Source organism: Hibiscus syriacus, unplaced genomic scaffold (assembly GCF_006381635.1).
Source record: "Hibiscus syriacus cultivar Baekdansim isolate YM2019G1 unplaced genomic scaffold, ASM638163v2 tig00110828_pilon, whole genome shotgun sequence".
Lineage (NCBI taxonomy): Eukaryota > Viridiplantae > Streptophyta > Magnoliopsida > Malvales > Malvaceae > Hibiscus > Hibiscus syriacus.
Window position 1 is genome coordinate 485,367 of NW_024062880.1, and position 15,770 is coordinate 501,136.

The window sequence follows — 15,770 nt, forward strand, 5'->3', positions numbered from 1 at the left end:
TGGAAGAAATTGAGGATTAAATTGTAAAATTATAAAGTTGGCAGTCCATTTTAAGAAGTGCAAGAAATTCAGTGACTACACTCATGGTTTACCCATTTTTATGAGATAAATTATAACCCTTGTGTATTTCTGCAGAAAACTCTCATTTCTCCTCTCCCAAGTCAACGACTTTGAACTCCGATCTACTCACCGTCTGGCGTCCGTTTGACGAACCGAAACCACCATCGTGTTCGTTGTCGACCGATGAACAAAACCCCTCAACTTTTCGTCGTGAATCGTCGTCGTTCGTCGTTAATTTCAGTTGGTTTTCCGTAGATTCACGTCGAACCGGTCATCCGTTTTCGACACCACCCACATCATCGTGTTCCTTGCATCGTTCCGAGTCTACCGGTGTCCTTCGTTTCTCCGTCGTCGCCGGCACGTGGAGGGGTGAGAAAGTCAAAGTTTTCGATGTTTCGGAATCGAGCTCTCTGCCGTTCAAAATTGTGAACCGGACTTGGTAAGTGTCTCAAAATGCCTTGAAATAATTTTTAGTAATTTTTTCAGGAATTTTTTGACACTCCACAGCGTCGCACGTGCCCCACGCGTCGCCCCTACGTATGGGGAAGTCCTAATTTGTAATTAATTTCTGTTAGTGTGATAATTGTGTAAAACTCGGGTGCTAGTTTTGTAAATATTTTTAAAATGGTGCCTAAATTGTAATTAATTTCTGTTAGGGTGATATTTGTGTAAAATCGTTGAACGTTGACCTTGGACCGTCGTTGACTGTTGACCGCTAATTTTGACCGAAAAAGTCAAAATTTTTGAAAATAATATTTAATGAGTTTTGACGTTTCGAATCCTTTTTTAGGGTCCGTTTCGCCAAATTAAAACCCGGTAAGATGTTTTTTACTGATTTATCTACCGATTCGATCTATTTTTCAGAATTAAGCTCCGTTTTTTATGTAATTTCTATTGATATGCATCTGATGAATTATTGGAAGATGATTTCAAGATTGAGGGCGTTTAAATGGAATTTAAATGGTCGATCAGTATGGTACAAAAAACGAGGTAATACATTACTACATTTTCATGCTTTATGGAACATGTTGGTATTGGTAAATGCATGAATGAATATGTTTGGTCTCATTTGGGTATTTAATTAATTCATACACTCAATATGAATGCAGTAAAAATTCGGTAACTGAATACAATTCGGATGGTTATTATAAGAAATTGAGGGATTGTTAGAATTAAATTACGAGTTCTGTGACTAGTGATAAAAGAATTAGCATGGATATGCAACATATAATTTATTTCATCAAAGGATAAATGTTAAAGGTACTTGGATGAGAAATTATGAGAATACTATGGTATGGTAAAATTACGAAAATACCCTTATGTTGTAAAATGACAAGATTTGTCCCTGGAAGTTAGTTAACAACTTTGAAAATACATATTGATCTGATGAAACTACTGATGTGCATAAGAAATGCTAGTTTTGCTTGGAAAATTTGGATAACCGGTTTTTAACCCCAAGAGGGTGTGTGCAAGATGCTAAAAGTCTGTTAAGGAATCATTTCAAGATCAGAGAATGTTCGGGAAAACAATTAACCATAGAATCTCTAAATAAAAATTATTTTCGTTAAGAGTTAATAAGAAAACTATTTGGTTAAGAAATTATGAAAATGCCCTTAAAAGGTAAAAATAGTCCGAGTTGACCCTGAATGAGAAAGTACTTTAAGGATTCGTACTTAACTCGATAAAGTATGGATTTAATTGTTAAGATTATGTCTTTGTACAGAAAATTCTTAATAACCTGTTGATAATTTCTGAGAAGACAATTGACCTGAAAATTTTCGAGTTAAGAATAAATTATTGAGGGTGCTCTTTTGTCAGAATTATTCGGAAGAACTGGAAAAGATAATACATTAAAATTAAATAATAAGATCAGATGGGAGGAAATTGTTGTAATACAGCGGATCTATAAATTGACCAAAATAACCCTAAAATGAAAATGACTAAGATTATCACCAAGCCCAAGAATGAATAGATATCCTCAAGCTTTGAAATGAATAGAAAAACATTGAGCACCAAAATGACCAAAATGCCCTTATGGTATAGACTAAGTAAATGTTTTGGATTAATTAAGGAATCCAAATAAACATCGGTGTTGAACTACCCTTAAAAGTTATGAAATTCAGATTAAGTGGGTTGACCAACGCTAATGATATGTCAGTACCTGAACGACATAAGTATCATTTGAATGTGTGTTCGTCTTCTCAAGTTTGGTTTGATGATAATTTTGAAAGCTCAACTTTAGATTGCATTTGATAATAAGAAATGGATATTAGCTAGACAAATCAACCACGAAGACCAAATTGAATTGAATGAAAGTACAATATGTATCTGAAATTCAGAAACGTCTGAATTACCCTGAAAAACCCCAAAGTATTTGGAATGAACTTGACTGCTAAATGAATTAAGTAACCTCAAGGACTAAGGATTAAGTAAGAGATTTAGATGAGTCAGGAAACATTAATGAACATACATGATGTAATGTTCTTATGGATCATGAACTACAAATCAAGCACGTCAACATTTCATAATATAGTGGAAGCGTGAACATGAAATAAAGACATTGAAAGATTTATTCAGCGATGATTCCGGAGATAATATATGGACTAGAATTCTTGGTATTAAAGTGTAAATACCCTGTAAGGACAATGAATTGACCAATCGACAAGCATTAATTCTGGGAGATATTCATCTGAAGTTGTTTGATAATGAAATCAATTGACATAAACAGTAAATGTCCTGAACCTTCATTCTTCCTTATCAGCTCAAGTCACATTCTGAATAACTGATGATTCTTTCAGTTATTGAACTCTTCTAATAGTAATTCTAACTTCTAGCATTCTATCGGTACACGAAAGATCATTGTTTCTTCTGCCTGATAAGATTATCCAGTAACTCTGAATAATATTTGTAAACTCTGGTGTGTTCCATAATCACATGAATATTTTATTTGATTTTCGACATGAATTCTGTTATAATACTTGACTTGGATTCTAAACGGATACTTGACCTGGATTTTGATCTGATACTTGACCTGGACTATGTTTTGATTTTTTATTTATCCGTTTACGGACGGACATGTTTTATTTGGGGGGTAATGTTGGAGGAAGTATACCTGGAGGCTCTTCGGCTGTGTGCTCAGGGCCTTACTTACCGGCTCCTTAGCTGTGTGCTCAGGGCCTTACTGGACTTGACGGTGGGTGTATGGTTCTGGGGAACCTACACATTTCGGACTTGACAGATGGGGGTAGTGTTCATGTTTTTAAAATATGTTATATAAACCGATTTTACTGAAATATTTTATCTGTATCTTTTCATTGGTTTTACTGGAACACACTAGATAACCTATTCTGATCTCCTGAACCTAAACATCCCAAATATTTTCCATCTAAACTGAATAGTATCTGTTATTACCTGAAATATCAATGGGACCTTAGCTCAGCCTAAAAATCTGTAGATATTTGAACCAATAAGGAAATATATGTTATCTGTATCTGCATATTCTTCAGTATTATCTGGTAGTTATGTATTACTGAGCTTTTCGAAGCTCACTCTGTTACTCACATTTTCAAGTTAAAAAATTGTACCAGTGCATCTATTGACTTCAATAAAGGAGTTTTTCCGACGTTGTTTACAGAGTATGGTACATTGATTAGGGGGCATGTAATTGTATTTTGTTTTATATATACGAGTCTGAAAATCTGTTTTACTTTTGAATATTGATAAATGATTTTATAAGTTTACATGTTCTGATAAAAAGTTTTAAATTTTCCACTATTTTTACAGTGAATCACTCCGGTGGCCCTAATGTGACACTCTAAATTGGATCAGGTTATCCGTATCGGTCTGAGGGGGTTGCATTTAGTGGTATCAGAGCTATGGTTGAGTCAAATTTTTCATGATAGACTGACCGATCGAATGTCAAAAGATGTTTGATCAGTACATGCCCCTAGACTACAATCGTACTTCTCTAAGCCGGAACTCCAAGGTTGAGTCCCTATCTATAATGAGCAAACCTAAGTTTTCATCCGTTAGGACTCTATCGTTTTATAAAGGAATACCAGTAACGTCTGCATAAATTCTGTAAAGTACCACACGAGCCATGTGAGAGTTACTCATCTGAGAAATTCTGACCTGACTCCAGAAATGAATTTAGGATATGCTATTGCTCTATGAGCTTAATTTCGTAACCAATGCTGAATTGATTTCACAATGATAATTTTGTTCTGATTATTTATTTGGACTGAGGGAGAGTTATGATGAGAATGTATACTCAGCTGGTTAAGAATCTGTAGAGGATCCGTACTTTTGTAAAAGCTACTCGAAGATATGGAAGAATTATGGAATTTTCATTTTGCAATTATGTGACATGAATGAATTTCGAGGACGAAAATCTTTTAAGGAGGAGAGAATTGTAACACCCCAATTTAGGGGCTAAATTTTAGGAATTATAAAGTGGTGAATTTAATTTGATTTTTTGGAAGAAATTGATAATTAAATTGTAAAATCGTAAAGTTGGCAATCCATTTTAAGAATTGCAGGAAATTCAGTGACTAAAATCATGGTTTACCCATTTTTTATGAGATGAATTATAACCCCTTCTCCCGTGTATTTCTGCAGAAAACTCTCATTTCTCCTTTCCCAAGTCAACGACTTTGAACTCCGATCTACTCACCATCCGGTGTCTGTTTGATGAACCGAAACCACCATCGTGTTCGTTGTCGACCGATGAACAAAACCCCTTAAACCTTTCGTCGTGAATCGTCGTCGTTCGTCGTTAATTTCAGTTGGAAGTATCATCGGTTTTAACTCGATTTCCGTTGGTTTTCCGTCGATTAATTTCTGTTAGGGTGATATTTGTGTAAAATCGTTGAACGTTGACCTTGGACCGCCGTTGACTGTTGACCGTTGATTTTGACAGAAAAAGTCAAAAAAATTTAAAATCATATTTTATGTGTTTTGACGTTCCGAATCCTTTTTTGGGGTCCGTTTCGCCAAATTAAAACCCGATAAAATGTTTTTGACTGATTTATCACCCGATTCGATCTATTTTTCAGAATTAAGCTCCGTTTTTTATGTAATTTCTATTGATATGCATCTGAGGAATTATTGGAAGATGATTTCAAGATTGAGGGCGTTCAAATGGAATTTAAATGGTCGATCAGTATGGCACGGAAAACGAGGTAATACATTACTACCTTTTCATGTTTTATGGAACATATTGGTATTGGTAAATGCATGAATGAATATGTTTGGTCTCATTTGGGTATTTAATTAATTCATACACTCGATATGGAAGATGATTTCAAGATTGAGGGCGTTCAAATGGAATTTAAATGGTCGATCAGTATGGCACGGAAAACGAGGTAATACATTACTACCTTTTCATGTTTTATGGAACATATTGGTATTGGTAAATGCATGAATGAATATGTTTGGTCTCATTTGGGTATTTAATTAATTCATACACTCGATATGAATGCGGTAAAAATTCAGTAACTGAATACGGTTCGGATGGTTATTATAAGAAATTGAGGGATTATTAGAATTAAATTACGGGTTGTGTGATTAGTGATAAAAGAATTAGCATGGATATGCAACATATAATTTATTTCATCAAAGGTTAAATGTTAAAAGTACTTGGATGAGAAATTATGAGAATACTCCGGTAGGGTAAAATTATTAAAATACCCTTATATTGTAAAATGACAAGATTTGTCCCTGGAAGTTGGTTAACAACTCTAAAAAGACATATTGATCTGATGAAACTACTGATGTGCATAAGAAATGCTAGTTTTGCTTGGAAAATTTGGATAACCGATTTTTAACCCCAAGAGGGTTTGTACAAGATACTAAAAGTTTGTTAAGGAATTATTTCAAGATCAGAGAATGTTCGGGAAAATAATTAACCACAAAATCTCTAAATAACAATTATTTTCGTTAAAAGTTAATACCGAAACTATTTGGTTAAAAAATTACGAAAATGCCCTTAAAAGGTAAAAATAGTCTGAGTTGACCCTGAATGATAAAATACTTTGAGGATTCGTACTTAACTCGATAAAGTATGGATTTAATTGTTAAGATACTGTCTTTGTACCGAAAATTTCTGATAACCTGTTGAAAGCTTCTGAGAAGACAATTGACCTGAAAATCTATGAGTTAAGAATAAATTATTGAGGGTGCTCTTTTGTCAGAATTATTCAGAAGAACTGGAAAAGATGATACATTAAAATTAAATAAAAAGATCAGATGGGAGGAAATGGTTATAATACACTGGATCTATAATTGACCAAAATACCCCTGAAATGGAAATGACTAAGAGTATCACCAAGCCCATGAATGAATAGATATCCTCAAGCTTTGAAATGAATAGAAAAACATTGAGCACCAAAATGACCAAAATGCCCTTATGGTATAGACTAAGTAAATGTTTTGGATTAATTAAGGAATCCAAATAAAACATCGGTGTTGAACTACCCTTAAAAGTTATGAAATTCAGATTAAGTGGGTTGACCAACGCTAATGATATGTCAGTACCTGAACGACATAGGTATCATTTGAATGTGTGTTTGTCTTCTCAAGTTTGGTTCGATGATAATTTTGAAAGCTCAACTTTAGATTGCATTTGGTAATAAGAAATGGATATTCATTAGACAAATCAACCACGATGACCAAATTGAATTGAACGAAAGTACAATATGTATCTGAAATTAAAAAACGTTTGAATTACCCTGAAAACCCCCGAAGTATCTGGAATGAACTTGACTGCTAAATGAATTAAGTAACCTCAAGGACTAAGGATTAAGTAAGGGATTTGGATGAGTCTAGAAACGTCAATGAACATACATGATGTAATGTTCTTATGGATCATGAACTACAAATCAAGCACGTCAGCATTTCATGATATAGTGGAAGCGTGAACATGAAATAAAGGCATTGAAAAATTTATTCAGCGATGATTCCGAAGATAATATATGGACTAGAATTTGTGGTATTAAAGTGTAAATAGCCTGTAAGGACAATGAATTGACCAATCGACAAGCATTAATTCTGGGAGATATTCATCTGAAGTTGTTTGATAATGAAATCAATCGATATAAACTGTAAATGTCCTGAACCTTCATTTCTTCCTTATCAGCTCAGGTCACATTCTGAATAACTGATGATTACATTAGTTATTGAACTCTTCTAATAGTAATTCTAACTTCCAGCATTCTATCGGTACACGAAAGATCATTGTTTCTTCTGCCTGATAAGATTATCCAGTAACTCTGAATAATATCTGTAAACTCTAGTGTGTTCCCGAATCACATGAATATTTTATTTTGATTTTCGACATGTATTCTATTATAATACCTTACTTGGATTATGAACGGATACTTGACCTGGATTTTGATCTGATACTTTACTTGGACTATGTTTTGATTTTTTATTTATCCGTTTACGGACGGACATGTTTTATTTAGGAGGTAATGTTAGAGGAAGTATACCTAGAAGCTCCTCGGCTGTGTGCTCAGAGCCTTACTGGACTTGACGATGTGTATATGATTATGGGGAACCTACACATTTTGGACTTGACGGATGAGAGTAGTGTTCATGTTTTTAAAACATGTTACATAAACCGATTTCACTAAAAATATTGTATCTGTATCTTTTCACTGGTTTTACAGAAATACACTAGATAACCTATTATGATATCCTGAACCTAAACATCCCAGATATTTTCCATCGGAGCTGAATTCTATCTGTTATTACCTGAAATATCAATGGCACCTCAGCTCAGCCTAAAAATCTGTAGATATTTGAACCAATAAGGAAATATATATTATATGTATCTACACATTCTTCAGTATCATCTGGTAGTTCTGTATTACTGAGTTTTTCGAAACTCACTTTGTTATTCACTTTTTCAGGTTAAAAGAATTATGACAGTGCATCTATCGACTTCAGTAAAAGAGTTTTTCCGGCGTTGTTTGCAGAATATGATACATTGATTAGGGGACATGTATTTGTATTTTGTTTTATATATACAAGTCTGAAAATTTATTTTATTTTTGAATATTGATAAATGATTTTATAAGTTTACATGTGATAAAAAGTTTTAAATTTTCTGTTATTTTTACAATAAGTCACTTTGGTGGCCCTAATTTGACACTCCAGATTGGATCGGATTACTCGTATCGGTCTGAAGGGGTTACAGCTGCAATACTTTAGTATGATATTCGCCTAATGCCCAAATAGGGAAAATGTTGCGATAAGCGGGGAATAACTGATCATGCAATTCTGGTTGAACACTCCCATGATTTCCTGAATGTAATGAGTTCACGAATTCAATCAAAGAACATGCATCATTTTAAGATGAACGTTTTCCACACCGGCGTCGTCGGAAAAACTTACCTGTTGTGGAAAATCCCCATTCTCCATTTGGGAATTTATCAAATATCTGGCTGCTTTGTGCAGTGGAGTAGGATCTCTCTCGGCCTGTTTGAATAAGTTCAAAATAGAAACAATGAAACCATGAAAATATATAGCAACGTATAAAGCGACCAATAGATGTGTATTTACGTCCGGTTTCTCTCAATCAGAAACATTTTACAGACTAACATGTAAGGGTGAACAAAACTCGATTTGATTTTAAAAATTTTCGACTCGACTGGACTCGTAATAGAGTGACAGTTTACCTGCCCGGCATCGATTAGAGCCAACATAGCCCAGCCAGTGTTTACCACGTGTGGTTTGTTTCCCTCAATATTTGAGTAAACCTGTACAGGGGAGCATTTAATTCGTTGTAAACAATATAAAAATTAGAACTGAGATTATACAATATACCAGCGTTAGGAAATATCCATATACCCGTACTAGGTATATTATACTAATATTATAAAATACGGGTAGTTCTACTCTGCGAGAGCCTAATCAAAGGCTAATTTACGATGGATTTTAACCTAAAATATTACCTTGTTTAATCTAAAAATTTATACAATCAGTAATAATTTCGGTTACAACTGAAAATATTACATTGCGACGAGTTTTAACCTAAAATGTTACATGTATACTCTAAAAAGTTAGAAAATTGGTAATAATTTCAGTTACAACCCAGAATGTCTTGACAATAACTTTTTAAGTTGCATAAGGAATAGATATGCCATTTACATAAATTGTTATGAAAAATGTAATATTTTCAGTTTTAACCTAAAATGTTATCTAGTTTAAAAAGTTATGCTCTTGGTAATTTTTTGTTACGACCGATTTCTACCATTTTTAGCGTTATATTAACCGGTTGTATTTCAGAATCATCCATAAAATTCAGATGTTTCGTATATGCTCGAGTAGAAATTAATAACTGTTACATGGCAAGTTAATAAACCAGACCTTGTTTTGACATGAAAGATAACTTTCTCCCCAGCCACTTGAGGGAAGCTGTTTGGACAGCAGAAAATTGCAGGCTTTCTGAATGCTAGAAGAGTTATTGAAGCTCTTCCCAGCAGCCACCAATCCTTTCACCCCAAACCATGTACCATAGGTGAAGCAAACACCCCACGAGCCGTACCTAATTGCATAGCATAAATAACTCGAATTGAGCTCAAAGCTAGGAGAAAAAGACGGAATCGAAACATTGTAGTAGATTTTGGAAGAAAATTCAGGGACGCATGACACGGGCAGGAGTCGGAAAACATTGCTATGAGGTATATGAGGCTTGTACTACTTCAATAAGTTTATCCATAGATAGAAATCATAGACTAACAACAAAAGCTTCTTATAAACATTGGTTTTAAAGAAAGCAAGGGCCAAACCATGAGCCATCTGAGGCTTGTATGCTTTCGATGTACTTGGTTGCATTTTGGATACATTGGTCTACTTCATGTCGACGATGCCCAGGGTGTGACTTTCTGAAAGCTGTCAAAGCTTGAATTGCAGCCGATGTACATTCTACATAACTGAATAGCCATCATAATTGATATTAAACTACATACTTCAAGCAAAAAAGATAAAAATGGAAAATCCAGAGAGTTCAACAAAAATGCTGGAATCTTACGGATAGTCAATAACAATATCACCGAATGTTTCAGCAGGATTGATCAGCTGTAAACATAAAACAATATGGTAAGCCTATAAGGAATTGCAATTAAAAATACAATATTCGCCTATGGATGATCTTTTCCGTTTATTCATGAAATACATACTTCATTCGTGCTCATAATTTCAGATAACATCGCAAGCTATTTAGTTCCAGGTATTAGATAATTAAGGTTTCATGTTACACAAATGTAAAATTAACTAAAACTATTGTTGAAAAATAGTGGCATGAACAGAGTAAGACGGATACCTCCAACCAAGGGTATGATCTTGTCAGCTCATATGTTGCAAAGCCACCATCTGCATTCTGCAAATATATGGAAACATAATCTAATAAATATTAGCAACAACCTCCGAGCTCATTAACAACACTACCACACTGATCTCAAGATGAAACTAGATTATGAATGACCAATGGTGAGGCCGGACTGCCGGATGGGTGTTTTCATGGTTTAAAATATAACTATGATAATCTATTTGGACTAGGGTTACCTGGTATTAACAATATATTTACTAATGTTGCATGTGTGTCTATAGATATATGGATCCAGTTTATCATAACCAGAAAATGAATTACCTGAAGTGAAAGGATAACATTTACGGCATCATATAACCGATTTGCCTCTAGTGGTTCTCCAACCATCTCTGGGGATATTTTTGATAATAAAAGGACAGCCTGGAGGAGGGGAAAATGTTAAGAAAACATAAGGAAAATTGTCTGAATTTAGAACTACGTACTTTTAATCCCTCTGCTGTGCAATCTGAAATAGGCCATCCGTGATCTGCAGTTGAAAAAGGCCAAGCACCTTTGGAAATGTGACGGTACCAAAAGTTAAGATCCCCCTGGCAGTCTTCTTGAACCTTCAAAATAATGAGAAAAAAAAACATATAAAAAATACAATAGCAAGCAGTCTCCCAAATGAATAAACTCCAATGTGTTTCTGAAACACAATCCACCTGTGAGTTCCTTAAGTACATGTTCGCTTTCCTCAGAGTTGAACTGTACTCTTCAGTGAGGTTGGCTGAAATAATTGCTTGAACTGCAAAGGCAGTGTCCCATAGTTGACTTCCATTGTAACCCTGCAATAAGTTCATTATACCCACGGAATAAATGGTCATTAAGATATTGCAAATGCAGTAAAAATGAAAAACCCAAAAGATAGACACAATTACAGATCATAGATTTGTAGAACATTATTTATAAAGCATAAGTTATATTTTCCAAATGAAATGGAAGCCACCTTCAGATATCAACAATTCAAATTTAGAAGCAGCAGCTACGCACTAATATTGTCTTATCAGTTAAAAATATCTTAATACCAAAGATCATGTAAATAAATTTTCTTTTTTGACCGATTTTCAAGGCTATTACCAACATAAAGGATGAGAAGGTATACTCACCTGCATTTTCATGCCATCTTCAGCAACCCATAGATAATCATAAAGTCTTGGAAGATGCAACTTGAACGCCTCTGAATTTGGATCTTCCACCCAACAGCAAAGCATGTTTAACACCTATTATCAGCAAAACATATATCCCAAGGCAAAACAAATATAATTAGCTTAGCAAATAAAAATTACAGAATAATTGCATGGGATACATTTGATACTATATAATCACATCACATGCATTATGACAAATATCTGAGTTCAGTAAAAAAATGAATACAAACTGCATGGTAATCTGAATTTTGAAAGACTCGGACACACCAGATAATTGCAAAAAAGCTGTATAAGAACCAAAGAAACATGCATAGCTTTTTATTTTTATTTACTTTTTGAGATTTAGGAATTTATTTTCCTTGCACACCTTGTTTACAGGTCCAATGCAGATGTAACGAGTATTCTCGTCTTCATAGTGTATGTGCTCAATCACAGTTTGGAGAGCCTTTTCTCTCAACTTCTTTCCGGCCCAACACATTAGGATAGGTTCAACGATCTTGTGAAGTGATGCCCAAAGAATATCCTGCAGCAACGTGTGAGGGTAGTACAAATCTTCCTGCGAGAAAAAATGAGAGTTTATTGATGTTAAATGAAAATCTACAACACCAAAGGTGAACTGTTCAACAATCTATGGAAAGAACTAATGAGAAAAAGATGTGGTCCCTATGATTCTCGTTAACAGGTTCCATCAGCAATGGCCAAGTTTAAAATCAGTTGTGGGCTTATTTTAGGGTAAGGCAATCTAAATATTACCAATTGATTCTGGATTGAAAGCTTAACATAAAAAAGAGCTCAAGTTGGGTTTGCTCTGATTACTGCATGGCCATCTAAAATCATTTATAGAAGTATATAAATATTAGAGGCACATCAATTATATGAACTATCAATTTCACTAACCTTTGCACATGCATTTCGTGCTTGATTCCAATCTATTTCATGGTATGGACTAGTAAAAAGCTCCTTCCTCAAAGACAAAACTGTTGGTGTGATAGGGCCAACAAACCTCTTTCCATATAAATAAGACATAGGCAAATAGACCATCCGGCAGTGACACCACATCCTTCCTGTAGCAAGGGAAAAAACTTAATCCTTTATTCTCTTTGGGAGAGAATTGGCCCAAATGCAGATTCAACAAAGTTTCTAGAAAGAAATGAAGGGACGAGAACCTGGATGTAATGGAAGCATATAAGGGAGAAGCCATATCTCAGGGGGCAAGGGATTATTTCCAGACCATTCAAAAGCTCCAAGCACCTGTTTCCACCAAGTAATGCATGCAACTATTCAAACAGATTCCCGTTTGAAGATCAAGAACACTAAACCAAGCACTTGAACCAACATAAAAAGGGTTAGGTTCTGAACTGAAAGCCACATTTTCCCCCATGATGTTATTTCAGTAGCACCACCATGGTTCAAAATCCAATCTCTTCCTCTCTCCATTGCCCCCTCCCCATCATTAGGTCCTTCACCAAGCAATCTTAAAGTGACATAAGTCAAGGCAGAACCAAACATTGTACTTGGGCCCTCAATGTGTAGGCCCCAGCCACCATCTTCGTTCTGAAATTGCATATGCATTACCATAGTTCACAAACTTTACAGCCCAAGGGCAAGAAGAAATAGATGCAAAACACTCGAGAAAAAAAAATTGAGCTATTAAACTTGCTAAAAGAGCAGCATAAAAGATATTTAAATTGCCTGATGATTATAGAGGTAGCGACGCATCTCCTTCTTATGCTCTTCTGATAACACTGCATTCAATTGCCCGGTGATCGACAGAGTAATTATCTGATGCATTACATGAACAAAACAAAAATATATATGAAGGCTACATAATTATTTCTTTTAAAAGTATGATATTTATTTTAATAACAAGATTTTGTTAAGGTAAATGAAAAATTTTTGGCCACCCATGTAAGACAATATAAGTGGAACTGATGTTATCAGGAGCACCTTAAAAAAATCAGCACTTACCATGCCGGGCATAAGAAACATGGGGCCTCCGTAATCACCTGGCCAATGCCCATCATGGGCCTGGAGAGATGAATGAAAATTTATAGCTCTTCGTAACGTATTGGTGATCATCCCTTCCGTAACTTTTTTCGCTTCCTCAACTTTGACCTGAGGCAAAACTTCAGGTACTGGGTTCTCCTTGGAAAACTGTATTATGGGAGGAAAGAGATTAAATAATATAATTAATAACTGGAGAACAATAAGCGTACTTCATAAATAAAAGATGAAAGTTCAATAATCCAAATAACAGTACAGAATCAGAAAAGCTATGAAAAAGCTTCTACCTTAAAACTGAAAGCAAAAGACAGATGATATACATTAAAATTGCATTAACCGCACCATTAATAAAGAAAAGTTGCTATCCAAAAGCTCCCATTATGTAATATAATCTGAGGGAACAATGACTGTAAAATGATTAAAAAAATTTGTCTTCTCAGGAAATTAAAGAATATTACTACACAGCACATCCATTGCTAACAACTACTTCACATGCTGACAATAATCTTACCACATATTCTTACGGTTCTCAAACAAGCTGCCTATCCATTTCCCACAAATTTCGTCCAGCCCAGAAGCTTCAAATACTCATCGCTACTAGCAGCAAATTTTAAGTTCAAAGTTTAAACCTATCTGATAACCAATTGAGACAACACGAAGCTAGCTCTGAAAAAAAAACAGTTTAGGGAAAGTGGTAGTTTATCAAGATTTAGGAGGAATTACGCTGGGCCATTTCCCACATAAAAGGAAAAGCACTGATAACAATCATAAGCAGGCTGCTGGGAAAATTAGCAAAATCAAAGAAGACACTATTAACTATTAAGACTGTAATTCGTAACGCTTGAGGTTTAATACTGCCATGTTTCGATAGATTGCTTATAATTGTTCATTGACCGATGTTTAGTAGCAGTTTGACTGCTTCTACACGGGATTAAGAAACCATTATCAAAATATAAGTTATCAACCAAATATAGTGCTACCTACCAAGCAATTATAAAATATAGCAAAATATAATGCTTCTATAAAGTAGCAATGAATGAGAACCTGAGGAATTTCAATAGTGCTACCCAACACTTCACTCTTCGTCTTAATGGAATTAACAACAATGGAACGCAATGAGAAATACAAAAGAAAAAAGATAACAAAGAATGTGTATCGATCGAAGTACCTGCAAGCGCATAAGCAGATCTGAGCTGTGCTTCTTTCTCAATCGGTCGTTGGTGAAGTCGAGGCGAGCTTTCTCGATCTCCATTAACTCCTCCGGCGAACCGAGGTCGGGATTGAACTCCCAAATCTGCCTCCCCACGTGATTGTTCACCGATCTCAGCCATGGATTCCCTCCCTCGGCGAATTTCAGCTTCCACATTTCCACAGCTCCGAGTAAAACCTAGTCGGAATTCAAATCAAAAAACAACGTTGAGCATATTCGAAGAGAATGCCAATCGCATGCCGTCAAGGATTTTCAGCTGAAATGAGAACTGCAGAGTGGAAGTAGTCAGTCTAAGTAAGTATTTATATAGTAATTAATATTCAAAATTCAAAAGGATTTTGAGAGAGAGAGAGAGAGAGAGAGGTCGTTTTCCTATGTGCTTGTGCTGTCACTGAACCATAACCACTGCCCTGAAATAAATCTCGAGTTAATTGTAGTACATGTACTCTACGTAACATTCTCATTTTAAATTGATTCATAATAAAATGTTATAATTTCATCTCTAAATTATGATTATTATTTTAAATTAATTCTTAAAATTTTGAACATTTCAATTTCATCCCTAAACTATGAGCTTCATTCTAAATTAATCCTTAAACTTTTTTAGCATTTCGGTTTTATCTCAAACTATATGTATATACTAGTCACATCTCTTGTTAATAAAATCGTTAGGTCAAGTTGTATTATTATATTTTTGAAAAAAATAAAATTTAGGTTAAACAATGGTTGAAACTAATTACATATTTGGATGAAATTGGAATGTTTAACAAGTTTGAGGACTAATTTAGAATGAATTTCATAGTTTGGGGATGAAATTGAAATGTTTAAAAGTTTAATGACTAATTTAGAATGATAATCATATTTTAGGGATGAAATTGTAATATTTAAACGTTTAAGGACCAATTTAAAATGGGAGTAATACTTTGAGGAATATGATACAATTAACTCATTAATCTCGTAATTTTTTTCCTATTTTTTA

The 15,770-nt window shown here is 34.6% G+C and overlaps 1 pseudogene; it reads right to left on the reverse strand.

The window, feature by feature from the left end:
* Window positions 1-8,236: 8,236 nt before the first annotated feature.
* Window positions 8,237-14,968, reverse strand: LOC120142432 (annotated as a pseudogene).
* Between the last annotated feature and the right edge of the window lie 802 nt (window positions 14,969-15,770).